The sequence below is a fragment of the Papio anubis genome, chromosome 3 (assembly GCF_008728515.1).
Source record: "Papio anubis isolate 15944 chromosome 3, Panubis1.0, whole genome shotgun sequence".
In the NCBI taxonomy this organism is placed as follows: Eukaryota; Metazoa; Chordata; class Mammalia; order Primates; family Cercopithecidae; genus Papio; species Papio anubis.
In genome coordinates, this window is record NC_044978.1 from 165470326 (window position 1) to 165485489 (window position 15164).

General features: G+C 39.4%; 1 protein-coding gene and 1 long non-coding RNA gene across 5 annotated transcripts in view; one reads left to right on the top strand and one right to left on the bottom strand.

Annotated features, from left to right (window-relative positions):
* KCNIP4 (potassium voltage-gated channel interacting protein 4) overlaps positions 1-15164 on the top strand; it is a 1168224-nt gene that overhangs the window by 630548 nt on the left and 522512 nt on the right. The gene's annotated exons all lie outside the window — the stretch shown is intronic.
* LOC108586182 overlaps positions 1-15164 on the bottom strand; it is a 37942-nt gene that overhangs the window by 18921 nt on the left and 3857 nt on the right. The window contains exon 2 of the long non-coding RNA XR_001903134.1: positions 8169-8233. This is a non-coding gene — a long non-coding RNA (uncharacterized LOC108586182). The remainder of the gene's footprint in view (positions 1-8168; positions 8234-15164) is intronic.

Genomic DNA, 15164 nt, shown 5'->3' on the forward strand with positions numbered 1-15164 from the left:
ATTCTGCACAATTATGCACATATTAATTGAACATTTACTAAATGTTATGCTTTGGGTAAGTTACTGTTAGATATAATGGAAATATTTTGAGGACAAGGACAAGCGGACTAGAATTCTGTTTCTGGTTATTTCTCTTATCTTTTAAGTGATTGAGAATGTATTACTTCTTTGACACCAGATTTTTAATCTTGTGACAGGGATATGAATCTCAATCACATAGAAGGTTATTTAACAAAAACAGGAGTGGTATAGTGTTTGGTATCTTGTTGCTTCTCAACAAACATTAAACTTCTGATTCACTTAAATGAAGTGCCCCTTTTCACCATGTCACCATTTATACAGCAGAAGAAGGAAGCACGAAGGACTCCTTTAGAAGGCAGGTGCCAGCTACAAACAATGGGACTCTAGGTTATTTTCCAGATGTCCTTATTTTAACAGCATTATTATGTGTTGTATTTTTAGGGGAGAATGTGTGCCAGGGCAGTATTATAATTCAGTTTCAATTACAGTAACTGTTATGCATTGTAGGCTAGCCAAAAGTTGGCAGGTAGCCTGTGCACAAGCCCTGGACTTAATAGGAGTAATGGCTTTGCAAGCCCACTTCAGCTCCTCATTACTGTCTCCTTCTGATTTAGTGGCGGCCTTCTCCTCTGAGGTTGGGTGTTGATACCATCTCCTCAGCTGGCTCAGGTTTCTGGGAAGATGTTCATTCTGCCTTAGAACTGCCAGAAATCTATTTCTTATATTTTCTGTTAAGTACAGTGGAACAAAACATAGTTCCTCATTTCCATTCTTCCTTCCTTTCCCTTCCCTTCCCTTCCCTTTCCTTCCTTCCTTCCTTTCCTTCTTCCTTCCTTCCTTCCTTCCTTCCTTCCTTCCTCTTCCTTCCCTCTTCCTTCCTTCCCTCCTTTCTTTCTTCCCTCTTCCTTCCTTCCCTCCTTCCTTTCATTCCATTCCTTCCTTTCTTCCATTCCATTCCATTCCATTCTTTTCCTTCCATCTTTTCCTGCTATCATTCCATTCATCCTCCCATTCCGTTCTTCCTTTGTCCATCCATCCACTCATTCATTTCATTCCCTCACATCATATCTCGTCACTCATCACATCATTTCATTCCATTTATTTTACGTCATTTTCATTTCATTCCGGCCCTGACCATTCCATCGGCACTGTTCCATCCACATCATTCATTTCATTTTCATTCATTCATCATTCATTTTCATTTCCATCGTCCATTCATCATCATCTGTCATGTTGGCTTCATTTCATTCATGGTTTCATTTCCTTCCCTTCCCTTCCCTTCTTCTTTCCCTTCCTTTCCTCCTCCCTCCCTTCCTTCCTTCCCTCTGTCCTTCCTTCCTCCTTTCCTTCTTTTCTTCCTTTCCATTCCCTCTTCCTCTTTCCCTTCTCCATACCTTCCTTTTCCTTTCCTTCCCTCCCTTCCTTCCCCTCCTTCCTTCCACTCCTCCCTCTGCCTTCCTTCTTCCTTCTCTCTCTTCACATTCTTCCTTCCCTTCCTCCTCCCTTCTTTCTTCCTTCATTTTCTTCTTCCTCATACTCCTGTTCTTTGTTCTTCTCCTTATTTCTCCCTCTTCCATCGCCCTCCACTACCCCTCCGTCTTACGTGTTGTGTGTTGCTTTCTTTCGTGATGGATCATTTTGCTTAGAAACCCTGTTCAAATCTTTGATCTGCAGGTTTGTTATTTTATTCCATTTTTGCCGATTTCATCTTGCAGCACACTTAGAAGTCTTCTCTATTACCTGTATTTACATCCTCCCAATGTTTGTAGATTCTTACACTCCCTGGTTGTCACTTAGCCATGTAATAGGCATTTATCTCCTTTAATCTAGCCTCATAAATCAAACTTTTCTTTTCCCTACTCATCTTTTTATCATTCTCTAAATGGTTTTTAATTTGTCTGTGTCTTTCTGGAATGGAAGTGCCTCAAACTAAATGTAGGATTCAAGGCTGAAACCTTGCTGACTGCATGTTGCCATTCTTTCATTCTGAACAAACATTTCATAATAAATAACTATAGTATGCCTCTTTGTCTTGCCAGTTCATTACTTTGCAAATATAAGCAGAATAAGTTCTTACTGAGGTCTTTTGAAGTAGATGAAAAAAAATTCATTTTTTCCAGAACTCAGGAGGCCAAAGTTTAAACTCAGATTTACCACAATTCATGACCTTCCAGCTTAAATTCTGTATGACTAACTTGCCTCTTTTTTTTTTTTTTTTTTTTTTTTTTTTTTTTTTTTTTTTTTTTTTGAGACAAAGTCTCGCTCTGTTGCCCAGGCTAGAGTACAGTGGCACCATCTCAGTTCGTTGCAATCTCGGTCGAGTTCAAGCAATTTTCCTGCCTCAGCCTCCAGAGTATCTGGGATTACAGGCACACACCACCATGCCCAGCTAATTTTTGTCTCTTTATTACAGACAGGGCTTCACCACATTGGCCAGGCTGGTCTCAAATTCCTGGCCTCAAGTGATCCACCCTCCTTGGCCTCCCAAAGTGCTGAGATTACAGGCATGAGCCACTGCTTCCGGCCTAGGAATCAATACTGTCATATCTCATGTACAGGACCTAGACTGGGGCCAGGCAAGCAAAGCTCACAAGACACTTGCACAATCCTGAGAATGAGCACCACCTTACATTTTGCATCTAAGATGCCTCACTAAAACAATATAGTAGGTATAAAAATGCTTTAAAAAATGCAAACACGTAGACAAATGTAAGATCTCACCATCGTTCTTCACCAGTTCTACCCAACACAATTTATTAGCAATAGAATGATTATACACTTGGAGCTCACCTATGCCAAACCCTTCTCCATAGTTTCCTTGACTCACTCTTTCAAGTTTCTGGGTGCCCGAGTATGCTAGCCTCTACTTAGCCAGGCACCTTCAGGCCAGAACACCTAAATTGGTAAACCATTCAATCACAGAGATTGTTTCCTCATCGTGCCATCAAAATGTAGTTATTTAAATGCCTGTTCCCTCCCAACTCTGCTTATCTGCTTCCTTGAAGATAACTTGCTTATCAGATGAAATTGTGTTTGCTGTTGGGTCTGTAATGAAGTACTGATTTAATGCGTAATCCATTTCAGATCACAAATTTACGATTTCAATAAGGTTAACTGTAGAAATTATGCTTTTCTCTCCAAGCGCTCTAATACATGGTTTAGAAAACTTTTCTGATGATGAACTACAGTAAGAAGTGCATTTTTTTTTTTTTTTGAGACGGAATCTCGCTCTGTCGCCCAGGCTGGGGTGCAGTGGCGCGTTCTGGGCTCACTGCAAGCTCCGCCTCCCAGGTTCACGCCATTCTCCTGCCTCAGCCTCCCGAGTAGCTGGGACTACAGGCGCCCGCCACCTCACCCGGCTAGTTTTTTGTATTATTTTTAGTAGAGACGGGGTTTCACTGTGTTAGCCAGGAAGGTCTCGATCTCCTGACCTGGTGATCTGCCCATCTCGGCCTCCCAAAGTGCTGGGATTACAGGCTTGAGCCACCGCGCCCGGCCAAGAAGTGCATTTTTTATCATAACCAGGAACATACAGAAAAACACAAATATAACTGAAAAGGATTTCACAAAATAATGCCTTTTCTACTTGCAAAACACTCACCGATTCTATCCTGTTCTTTGTTATTCCATACTGCTAATCATGAACTCCAAGTTGATTTTGCTATCCATTAGTGGAACACAACCAGTTTTGAAAAACAAAAACAAACCCTAAAGGATTCTGTTTTAGTGGAACTTAGCTGATTGTTGTGGAAAAGTTTTTGACTGATGTATGTGTGGATCTGTGTGCGTGTCTTGTGTGCATCTGTGTAGGGTGGTCAGGAGAATATATTGGATGGACTTGACTATAGGTAGAAAGAAGTTCACCTTCATGAGGGGAGGACTATCCAGTGTGCATACATATTTCACAGGCTACTAGGTGATTCAAATTTCTGAGGAATTCAGCAAGATGTCATGGGCCTAGACATACATAAAAGTGGAACATCCAGGAGAAGGCAGCCTCCAGAGATGCAGAGAGGCGGTGGCATTAGAAGAGTTTCTAAGAAAAGTATCCGGGTAATTGTGAGGCAGGTACTAGGAGTAAACTATGGATTTAGACATTAGGGGAAAACTAGTTATAAGAACTGCAGCATAAGTTCACAAAAGGCTGCAGGCAAGGTTCACTTCATGTATAGCATGTGTCTGTTGATTTGTTATTCCTTAAGTCTATTCTGACTGCAGATATGATTTGTCCAAGTCCCTGTTAATTGCAACCAAATGATCAAAGCTGTAAGCAAAGCCAGCATGATCAAGCAGTGCCTGGTAGACCCTGGGAAGCAGACAGGTCTTGGATCCCTTTAGATTTATATTTTCCATTTTCCTCTGCCTGTGAATAGAACGGGCCCTAAGTACCTGGCTAGAATTTGTACCTCCTTAAATGTATTTTAGCATATTTTTCTCCAACTTATTTCATAAGTTCTCTCTTTAAATTGCCCTGATAGATCATTAGCTTAGAGTTGTTCCTCGTTCTTCACAGGTGTGTACAACCATTATCAATTCAGTAAAATTCTAGCATTTAAAATTTTTAACAGGAGGGATAATGTTGAGTTTTTTTTTTCACAGCTTGTTTATAGCCTAAATATAATTCCCTTTCAGTTTCTCATTGAAAGACTCTTCATGTTTCTAATGCCCAAGAAAAATATAAACCCACGAGGGTGTTTACTAACCTTGTAAAATTGCAGGATTACACTCATGAAGAGAAAAATAAGCTTTTCTTCATGCTCATCCTCTTTAACAAATGAATCCTAAGTTCATGTATAAACTTGCAGTTAATAAGACACATACCAAAAAGCACTCCAAAAACCCCAGGATTTTAGGAAGAAAAAAACACAAGTAGTGTGTCATTTTCACTTCCACTATTTGCTGGTACAGTAGTGGCACAGTACTTATATACACAATGCATAACTCTCAAAAAGTATAAAAGCAAATAACTGATAAAATATATAGAAAAATGACCTTCTCAAAATCCCATTTCAAACATTCAAAGTCAGTGGCTTACGTGAATAGTGAATCTATGATACCTTTTCCAAATAGAGTAGAACTGTAGAAGTTCTTTCTACCTTGAGTAGCAAGAAATTAATTATTAGGATTGCTTTGACTCACAATGATGCTGTGAACTTCCAATTATTCCAGATAATGGAAGCAAGGATTGTACATAATTGAAATTTAATGATAACACAAAAGGTTTATTCTAACCATTAATTTCAATCTTTTTCCCTAGCAAACCTTTACATGAGCTAATGAGAACAGCTAAGTTGCTTGTGTGTCATTTTACCCGCCTTTTTTTAAATGTCTCCGTCTTTGGTAAAGCTGTTTACAAGAAGTAAAGCAATGATCATCAAAATGTGATTTGAAGAGGTTTGGAAAGTTTGAGCCTGAGGGCAACCAAGTGTCAGCTAGAGCAGGCAGGGAAGGATGATTTATAAATCGGATTTAAAGACAGTTCCTGTATTAGTCTGTTTTCACGCTGCTGGTAAAGACATATCCCAAACTGGGCAATTTACAAAATAAAGAGGTTTATTGGACTTACAGCTCCACATGGCTGGGGAGGCCTCACAATCATGGTGGAAGGTAAAAGACACGTCTCACATGGCAGCAGATGAGAAGAGAGCTTGTGCAGGAAGAGTCCCGTTTTTAAAACCATCAAATCTCCTGGGACTTATTCACTATCATGAGAAAAGTATGGGAAGAACCTTCTCCCATGATTCAATTACCTCCTACAGGGTTCCTCCCACAACACGTGGGAACTGAAGATGAGATTTGGGTGAGGGCACAGCCAAACCATATCAGTTCTCAAAAGAGGATCTCCAAAATGTTTCTGCAAGGACAGCACCATTGTAACCATAATATAGCTTCTCAATGATTTCTTGGTAAATATGCACACTTTCTATTCTTTATAGTCACACATTGTCACCTTATATGTATAATAGGAGTTAGTGTTTGCTTGTTTACCAGGTTGTCAACATTGTTAACAAACAACTCCTTGAAAAATCCTTGGTTTATTTAAATAGATATTTGCTCATTTGATTTCCTCCATAAATTGTTACCTTTTATTCTCAAAATAGAGACCGATGTAGAAATGATTAAAGATGTTTTTTGGACACAAAATAGTAAGCATATTTTAACAATTTCATATTAGTTAATAAAAATGATTTGTATGTTCATTAATCAAAATGTGCTGATTGACTTTATGTTAAAATCATTAAGGATTTAAAATATGAAAAGGGGATAGTTGGCATGTAAGTTGAGAGTCTGATCAAATCCAGGATACTATAAAAACTATTTGAAATACCTGATACTCCATACCAGATGCCAAGTTTTCCCTTTGCTAATGATAAGCATTTATATCCCACAGGAACACTAAACCATCTTGTAAGTATCTCTTGAATGGCTACCTAAGAAATGTGAAGGCCAGAGCAGCTCATAAGAACAAACTGATATTATCTTTGAGAATACCATGCCGGGCATTTAAGGGTACCCAAAGAAATGGAATATATATTACAAAACCCTAAGCCAGTTATTCCCAGCACAGAAGCTGACTTCTGTAAACTTGGTTTAATAATGGGGCAGGCTGTATCAATCAGTAGGGTGGTAGTAAGTCAATAATTATTTCAAGACAATGAATTTCAATGTTCAATGCAGTAAACAGTTAATATAGAAAAAAAAAAACAGGAGGAAGGAGCATCATTTAGCACATTGATGATTCGCTGGATTGTCCTGGAATGTTCTGCGTTGTCTTAAAATAACTGGATTTTCCACTTCAACTAGCTAGCTATTTTGTGGTTAAGCTTCTGTACTTGCTATCAAACTGACTCTCAACATAGGTTTCACACATTAGTGCCAACCAGCTTCAAGTTCCCAGGTTGCCAGTGGTCTCACTTTTCATGCACAAAGGTGACAAATGAAAATCTGTTATACCGTGGTGTTAATGATGAAAGTTTTCTACCATTTGAGTTATTTTCAGGACACCTGGACTGCTTAATGTGAAAAATTAAATCTTTAATGGTTGAATTCTAGGCATGGTGACTTTTGTTGGAGGTTTATGCTTTTGACTTAGATCTTCCTTTACCCTCCAGATAGCATGCCATTCATTTTTTTCTTTTCCATTCCTCCTTCATTTACTGCAACATTTACTGATCAACTAATATATTTCAAGCACACGGATAAGTAGTGAGGAGAGAAACATAGATCAGATATGGCCCCTCCTCCCCAGGATCCATAGTTTTGTACAGGACATAGTATGTCAACCTGCTCATAAATCTTGAAAGGATCATAGCTGAACATAGGTACAAAACAGAAAGAAGAAGGGGTTAATCTTGTCTTTGGAAGATGGACTCATGAAAGACTCCACCCAAGTGGAAGGATTTAAGCTTATTTTTAAATAATGGATAAGAACTTCTCAGAAGGAAAGGAAGTAGTTGGAGGAATCACCCTGGTATGTGGGTTATAGCAGTAGTTTCTCATGACCTGAACACAGAGTGTGAGCACAGGCTGTCAGGAGATGAGGATGGAGAGTTCCTTGGGAAGTTGGTAGGGCTTTTGAATGCCTTGCCGTGACTTTCGGATTTCATTCTGCAAAATGAAACGTATCAGCAAAATACCACTGAAGATCAAAGCTGGGGAATTACATGTTCCTTTCACTTTGATGACAAGGTATACAGTGGGTAGATCAGAAGGGAAGAGAGGCTTAACAGAATTATGACAAGTCATATGTTGAGTGGATGCCATAACTCAGACATGGCCCTAGATTCTGGGTATACCTTGGGAGCAAAATAGCCATAACACCCACCTTGTACTAATTATGACAATAACAATAGTATTTATTTAATGTCGATTTGGTACTATCTGGGAGCTTGACGTATTTTAAGGACAGTTGACATTTAAATAATGCAGAGGTATGGGCACTGGCACCCCACAGTTGAAAATCTGTGTATAACTTTTAACTGTCCAAAAATTGAGGTATTAATAGCCTACTGTTGACGAGAGGCCTGACTGATTACAGTTGATTAACACATGTGTTGTATATGTACTATATGCTGAATTCTTACAATAAAGCAAGCTAGTAAAAAGAAAATATTAAGAAAATCATAAAGAAGAGAGACTATACTTACCATTTATTAAGTGGAAGTAGATTGCCATAAAGGCTTTCATCTTCGTCATCTTCACATTGAGTAGGCTGAGGAGGAGGAGGAAGAGAAGTTGGTCTTGCTGTCTCAGAGGTGGCAGAGACAGAAAGAATTCTGTGTAAGTTGGTCTGTGGGGCTCTAACCTATGTCGTTCAAGGGTCAACTGTATTTCAACTTAACAACTCTAAGATATTACTACTATCTGTGTTGTATAGGTAATATAACTGAGGCTGAGAGATGGTATTTACCCAAAGCTGTGTAGCCAGTGATGTATCCAGTTAGGATTTGTGTCCAGGCAGTATTTCTCTGTGATCTACCTTGAGGAAGTGAATAGATCATAAGATCAGCTATAACTATAGTAGAAACATAGCCAGACCAGAGCAGCTATTGCAGCAGGAAGCAGGAAAAATAAAAATAAAACTATAAATACAAGAAGAATCTGTTCTAAAAGAAATGGAACCTCAAGCTATAGTGTTAAGGTCCCAAATATGGTACTCTTCATCGTTTTCTAGATAGTTCTGTCTGCCTTATACACATCAGTGGATGAAGCCAGCTATTAAACATATAGTCTAACCATACTAGGTAGCCAGAGTTTAGAATTGGCATTTTCTGGCCATTCTCCTTTCCTTGTTACCATGACTTGTTAATAGACAGCTTACACTCTAGGACTTTACATCTTACTATTGGCTTCTGTGCATTCAGTGGCCAAATGTCCAGTAGTTCTATGCTGAGCCTCCCCCCAGATATAGTTTGAAAAATGCATGAGATAAAAAAAATATCCTTCAGCCTCCCACAACCACGGAACACCTAGCATGCCACTCAGCAGTTAGAGCAGAAACCTGTTGTGGTAGACAGAATTCTAAAATAGTCCTCAAGATTGCACACCTAAAATGACCCTGATGTACACACCCTATATAATCCCTTTACTTTGAGTGTGAGTTGGATTTGTGACTATGATAGGATATCACTACCACAATTTTGGTACCCTATATGGGTGAAAAGATTTTGTAGCCATAACTAAGGTTCTAATCAGTTGACTTTGAGTTAATCCAAAGGGACACAATCCCAAGTGAGCCTGACCTAATCAGCCAAGCCCTGAAAAGAGGTCAGAGAAATTTGAAGCATGGAAGAAAGACATTTCGTGCTAGCATTGAAAGAGCATCCTACCACATTTCAGATAGAACATGGCACCAAGAGCAATGTCTAGGAGATGAGAATGGTCCCTGTCCAACAGCTAGCAAGAAAACAGGGTAACTCAGTCATAAAACTACAAGGAAATGAATCCTTTCAATAAACTGTGATCTTAGAAGAGGACACGGAGGTTCAGGTATGATCACAGCCCAAGCCTACCACCTTGATTTAAGCCTGAACAGAACACTCTGCTAACCCATACCCAGACTCCTTATCCACAGAAACTGTGAAATAATAAATCTGTGTTGTTCTAAGTCACTCAGTTTGTGATTATGTGCTATGTAGCAGTAGAAACTAGGAAACAATATCAGAGTTCAGACAGGTGCCACCCTGAGTTATCAAACCAGCAGGTCATGATTGACTGGCTTGTTTTGATGACCCTTCAAAAGAGTTTTAGTCTGCTCATGGCTCTGTGCATAATAAATTTAACATAGCGTTGCCCTCAGTTATCCATAAAAACTAATCTTTAATTCTTTGAGGCCACTGTGTATTATTTAATAGGTTACATTTACATTGCATTGAGGATAATTTTTCTTTTCATTGTGGTCCTACTAATGGCATGTCCTGTGTGTTTTTCAAATAAGATATATACTTAATTAGTATTCATAATTCAATTCTAGTATAACTTGCTTATCATAGGTATTTTATATGAAATATTTCTGTTTAAAATCAAAGTTATTAACAAGTGATTCAGTTAGAATTGTTAGTAATTAAACTACAGCATATAAGCATGAATAATTGTCAAGGAGATTGTTGTACATTGCTTTTTACATTTTATGTTTCTTTGGTACAATAAAATAATAGAATAAAAAATTATTTATACTCTATTACAGTGAGGAAGTACAACATGTCAGCTGTAATGAGGAATAATTTGTTGGAGGAGACAGTATTTGGAATGATATTTGGCTAAATATATATTCACAACTAAGATTTTTATTAAGCAGAGCTAAAAATCTGTTGAAATTACCCCTGGGTTTAATGATCACATGAATAATCCTGTTTCAATTATTTGCGTCTTACATGGGTTCATAATAAATGAATTATGCATCAGACAACTTTGTGTCTTTTGTTACTTTTATAGTATTGATTTAGATAAAGATTAGCCCCAGGGAGTAATGGGAAAGGGCTCCATGTGGCTGCTGTTTTGCTTTTTATTAGATCTCAAACTGAAATATCTACTTTATCTAAATCAGCTTCACACTTCCGAACATTTGTATCCATCAATTCTATTTACTTCACTTAGCCTGGCTATTAAGATGGCTGCACATCAGTTCTGCCCTTCACTTAAGTGATTACATTTGGAGCTGAAAGAGGGATTCTCCAGGGACAGATCAAAGATGGGAGCTAGGTTATGAAGCAATGCAGAAAACTGTGGGATGCTTCACAGCCCTCTATCTGTACTAAAGTTTGTATCTAAAGTTCACTGATGAGAGAAAGTTGTCATGAATGCAGGAAATGAATCACCTGAATAAAAACAAAAAAACATTTAAATATGGAGTAGAAACTTGTGTCTATTCCCAATCTGTTTAAAATGCCTTACTTTTATTCGAAGAAAAAACTTTATGGAGAAGTCTGAGAAACCGAAGGAACCCCCGTCTATTCTTATCCCTGTCAAGTCTGTAAAATGTGTGACTCTCAGCTAGTTTTGATGAGCTGGGAGAATGTGTTCCTTACATGGGTGAGGGTGTTTGAGCAGATTAATGCAGTGTTTCTCACAGTGTGGTCCAGAGAAATCCTGCATTAGAGTCATTAGAGCTTTTGACAAAAATGGAGATCCAGGGTTTCTACCTAAGACCTATGAAATTAGAATCTCTGGGAAAGGTCTGAGGATTCCTTTTTAGGGACATTTGTAGTTAATGCTGATGCACATAACACTTTGAGCACCACGAGTCAATATGTATGTATAACAGCTTAGTTCTCTGTTCTCTTTCGCCAGTGCTGGCCACTCTTGCTACCAATTCCTTTCCTCCCATTTGTCTTCAGCCCTTTAAGAATGCGGTAATGTACAGCTCAAATGAGTTTTTTGAGTCACTGTCTATTGTTCCTCCATTTAACTACCTTCACCCACTGAGCAGTTTGTGTTTGCTATTCATTCTTAGGACAAGGATGGGTGGTAAAGTCTGGGTGTGGTGTTGATCCTTCATTGAGGATATTGTCTAGTCATGGAACTAGACCAAACAAGACTAGACTAGTCTAGAACTAGCTAGCGTGTGATTCATGGATCATGGGGCTGATGAGACTTATGAAGCAAATATGCCCTTGAAGGTGGATTTCCTCAAGGAAATGATGATAGGACCCTTTGAAACCCCACTTGAATTTGATTAGAGTCTGTAGCCTGATATCATGCCAACACCTCACTGCATCTGTTCATCTTGTGGAATGTTTCAGAATGGAAAGTGACAAAGATGTCCTCAAATATCAATGTTCAAGATAGTTATTTTCAGGCGGTTACCTTTTTTTGTTTCCAGCAAGGACACCTAGATTTCCTTTTTTTTTTTTTTTTTTGAGATGGAGTCTCACTCTGATGCCCGGCTGGAGTGCAGTGGTATGATCTCGGCTCACTGCAAGCTCCGCCTCCCGGTTTCAAGCGATTCTCCTGCCTCAGCCTCCCAAGTAGCTGGGACTACAGGCACCCGCCACCACACCCAGTTAATTTTTGTATTTTTAGTAGAGATGAGTTGGCCAGGATGGTCTTGATCTCTTGACCTTGTGATCTGCCCGCCTCAGCCTCCCAAAGTGCTGGGGTGACAGGGGATTTCCACCGTTTTCAAGAACAATTTAAAAGCCAAGCCATTATAAGTTTATAATTTCTTCCTATATTACTCGTGGTGAAGATGGTGGTCAACCTCATGGGTGGGTATAAGCAATGTGTTTTCCTTAGAATTCCACCTTAATTGCAGATGCCCTAGTCCTTCTTATCCATACAATGGCTAGGAATAATAATAGTAATTGGCTCATTGAGTTTGTTATATGGACATATTAAGATAATTCAATTAGAACAGTACTTGATTTGTAGCAAGAGCTCAATAAATAACAATAATAGCTATTATTTATTGAGCATTTATACGGTGACAGTCTCTGTTCTAATTGCTTTATATGACTCATCTCAGCAGTTTGCCCAAAGTCGCAAGGCTCTAAAGAAACAAAGCGAGGATTGAAACCCAAGCATACTCTTAACTTCTGCATTGTACTCCCTCTGCCATAAATGCAGCTCATTGTCTTTTCACATTATGATTGAAATACATTTCTCAGGCCAGGCACAGTGGCTCACTCCTGTAATCCCAGCACTTTGGGAGGCCGAGGTGGGCAGATCACCAGGTTAGGCGATCCAGACCATCCTGGCTAACATGGTGAAGCCCCGTCTCTATTAAAATACAAAAAAATTAGCCAATGTGGTGCACGTGCCTGTGGTCCCAGCTACTCGGGAGTCCGAGCAGGAGAATGGCGTGAACCTCAGAGGCAGAGCTTGCAGCTGAAATGTGCCACTGCACTCCAGACTGGGCAACTGAGCGAGACTCTGTCTAAAAAGAAAGACATTTCATGTGTATGCCTTGCTCTCTGCTCATTTTCTTTCAGTTCATTTTGAGGGGCCAAATTTGCTTTCTATTCACTCAGTCATAAGATTCAGCCAGGCTTCTCTTGGATGAAGTAACTGCCAAAGGAAGAGAGTAAGTTAGAGGCAGGTCGCTGACGCTGATTTTGCGCACCAGAATGGGAGACGGTCTGAAAAATGAGGGGCAGAAACTTCCCAGGAACACCTGGGCAAGTGATTTGAGACAGGCTTTGACTGTTCTTTCCGGCTCTGGGTAAATTCTCTGGCAAGGCTGGGTGTGGTGGCTCATACCAGTAGTCCCAGCACTTTGGGAGGCAGAGGTGGACAGATCACATGAGGTCAGGAGTTCAAGACCAGCGAAGCCCTAGAGATAGTGAAACCCCATCTCTACCAAAATTACAAAAATTAGCTGGTTGTGGTGATGTGCGCCTGTACTCCCAGCTACTCGGGAGGCTGAGACAGGAGAATTGCTTGAACCTGGGAGGCCTCAGAAGTTGCAGTGAGCTGAGATCGGGCCACTGCATTCCATCCTAGGTGAAAAAGCAAGGCCTTGTCTAAAAAAAAAGAAAAGAAAAAGAAAGAAATCTCTGGCAACACTAGTTTTCTTCTCCATTGGTCATGTAATATGTAATATACATTGCCTTTGCTATGAAAAAAAAAAAATACCACCTAATATCTACATTGTACGAGCCCAACATGGTCTCTATAAGGCTGACCTTGGTTCTATTCCCCTACCTTCCACTACCATTAAAGCCTGTCAGCTTTCCCTGATCTCATGGTACTTTCCATACTTTCCTAAAGGCTTTTACCAGGTGCTACTTCAAATTTCAGGTGTTTTCAATGGCATCTAAAATATTATCTCTTGATCTCTGGAGTCAGACTTGGGTTTTAATCCTGAGCTGGATATTTCCTGGTATAATCCAATGAGGCCTCCATTCCTTAACTTCCCCTTGCAAAATGGAGATAGTATTAGTAGCTGCCTCCTATGGTTTACAGAGGATACAGTGGAATAATCCATATAAAGTACTCAGTATGCTAGTCTGTCAAATAATGATTATTCTATACACATGAGCTATTATCTAAATTTTGTTTTTAATAGATTTTAAGCAGTGAAGACTAAGAATTTTTAAAAATTTTTAAATTTTGTGGGTATATAGATATATTTATGGGCTACAAGTGATGTTTTGTACAGATATGCAATGCTTAACAATCAGCTCATGGAAAAACAGGTATTCATCTTTTTATTACTCATATTGGCTTATATAGTACCTGGACCACACCTTTAACGACTGAATGGAAGATGAACAATCAGAAACAAACTGAATGAAAGCCAGGTTTTGAGAAGGCCAACCACTGTGGTGAAAACATAGAGAAAGTTTGCCCCCTTTCTCCTCCTCTCTTTAATGCCTTCCCAGCCTGGAATCTAGAAAGACATAACATGCCAAAATCCCTTTGTTCCCTGCCTCAGTTCATCAAAGGGCAGACTCATCTTTCATTTTTTTAAAAACATTATTTTTGTTCCAAAAGCCATATTGCTGGAATCAAAGCAGAAATGGGTTCATTACTGTGAGTAACTGGTGATTTTGAATAAACTGCACTTTAGGGATATGCTCTGAAGTGCAAAAGTAAGAGTGTCTCTAATTAAGCACGTTCATTTTTCTGGGGGCAGGTAAGAGATAACCTTGATGCAGCAGTAGAGCCTGAGCTGAAGGACTCCCCAACATTGTTTTGAAGGAACTTCTTTAAATGGAAGCACCTGAAACAGCCTCGCACCCTCCTCAGTAGTTACGTGAGAATGCATTGCAGAGAAGAAAATGTTGGCAAACTCACAAACAGTATCCCTTTTCTCTCACTACCACTTCATACTTATCTGCTACACACACACAAACACACACACACACACACACACACGACAGGGGCATAGACCTTTCTTGTATCTAATATTAATGCAGAAAGGGCGAGAAATCTTTTAAAAAGTCACAATTGAGTGTTGGGTTACTTATGCCGGTGATGTTTGTTTCATTGAATGCTTTGGGTATCCCTGGCCACTGTTACATGAGACACATGGGAAATGTGATGACCATCAGCCCCACTGGCTTCAGATGCTTTGGGACATGGGATAATTGACTAGTCCTTCACAAACCTTTGTTTCCTCATCCACAAGATGGAAATATAAACCCCTCTCTTCCTCAAAGAGGCGTTTTAAGAATGGACGAGTCTATGTGTTAGGCCCACTG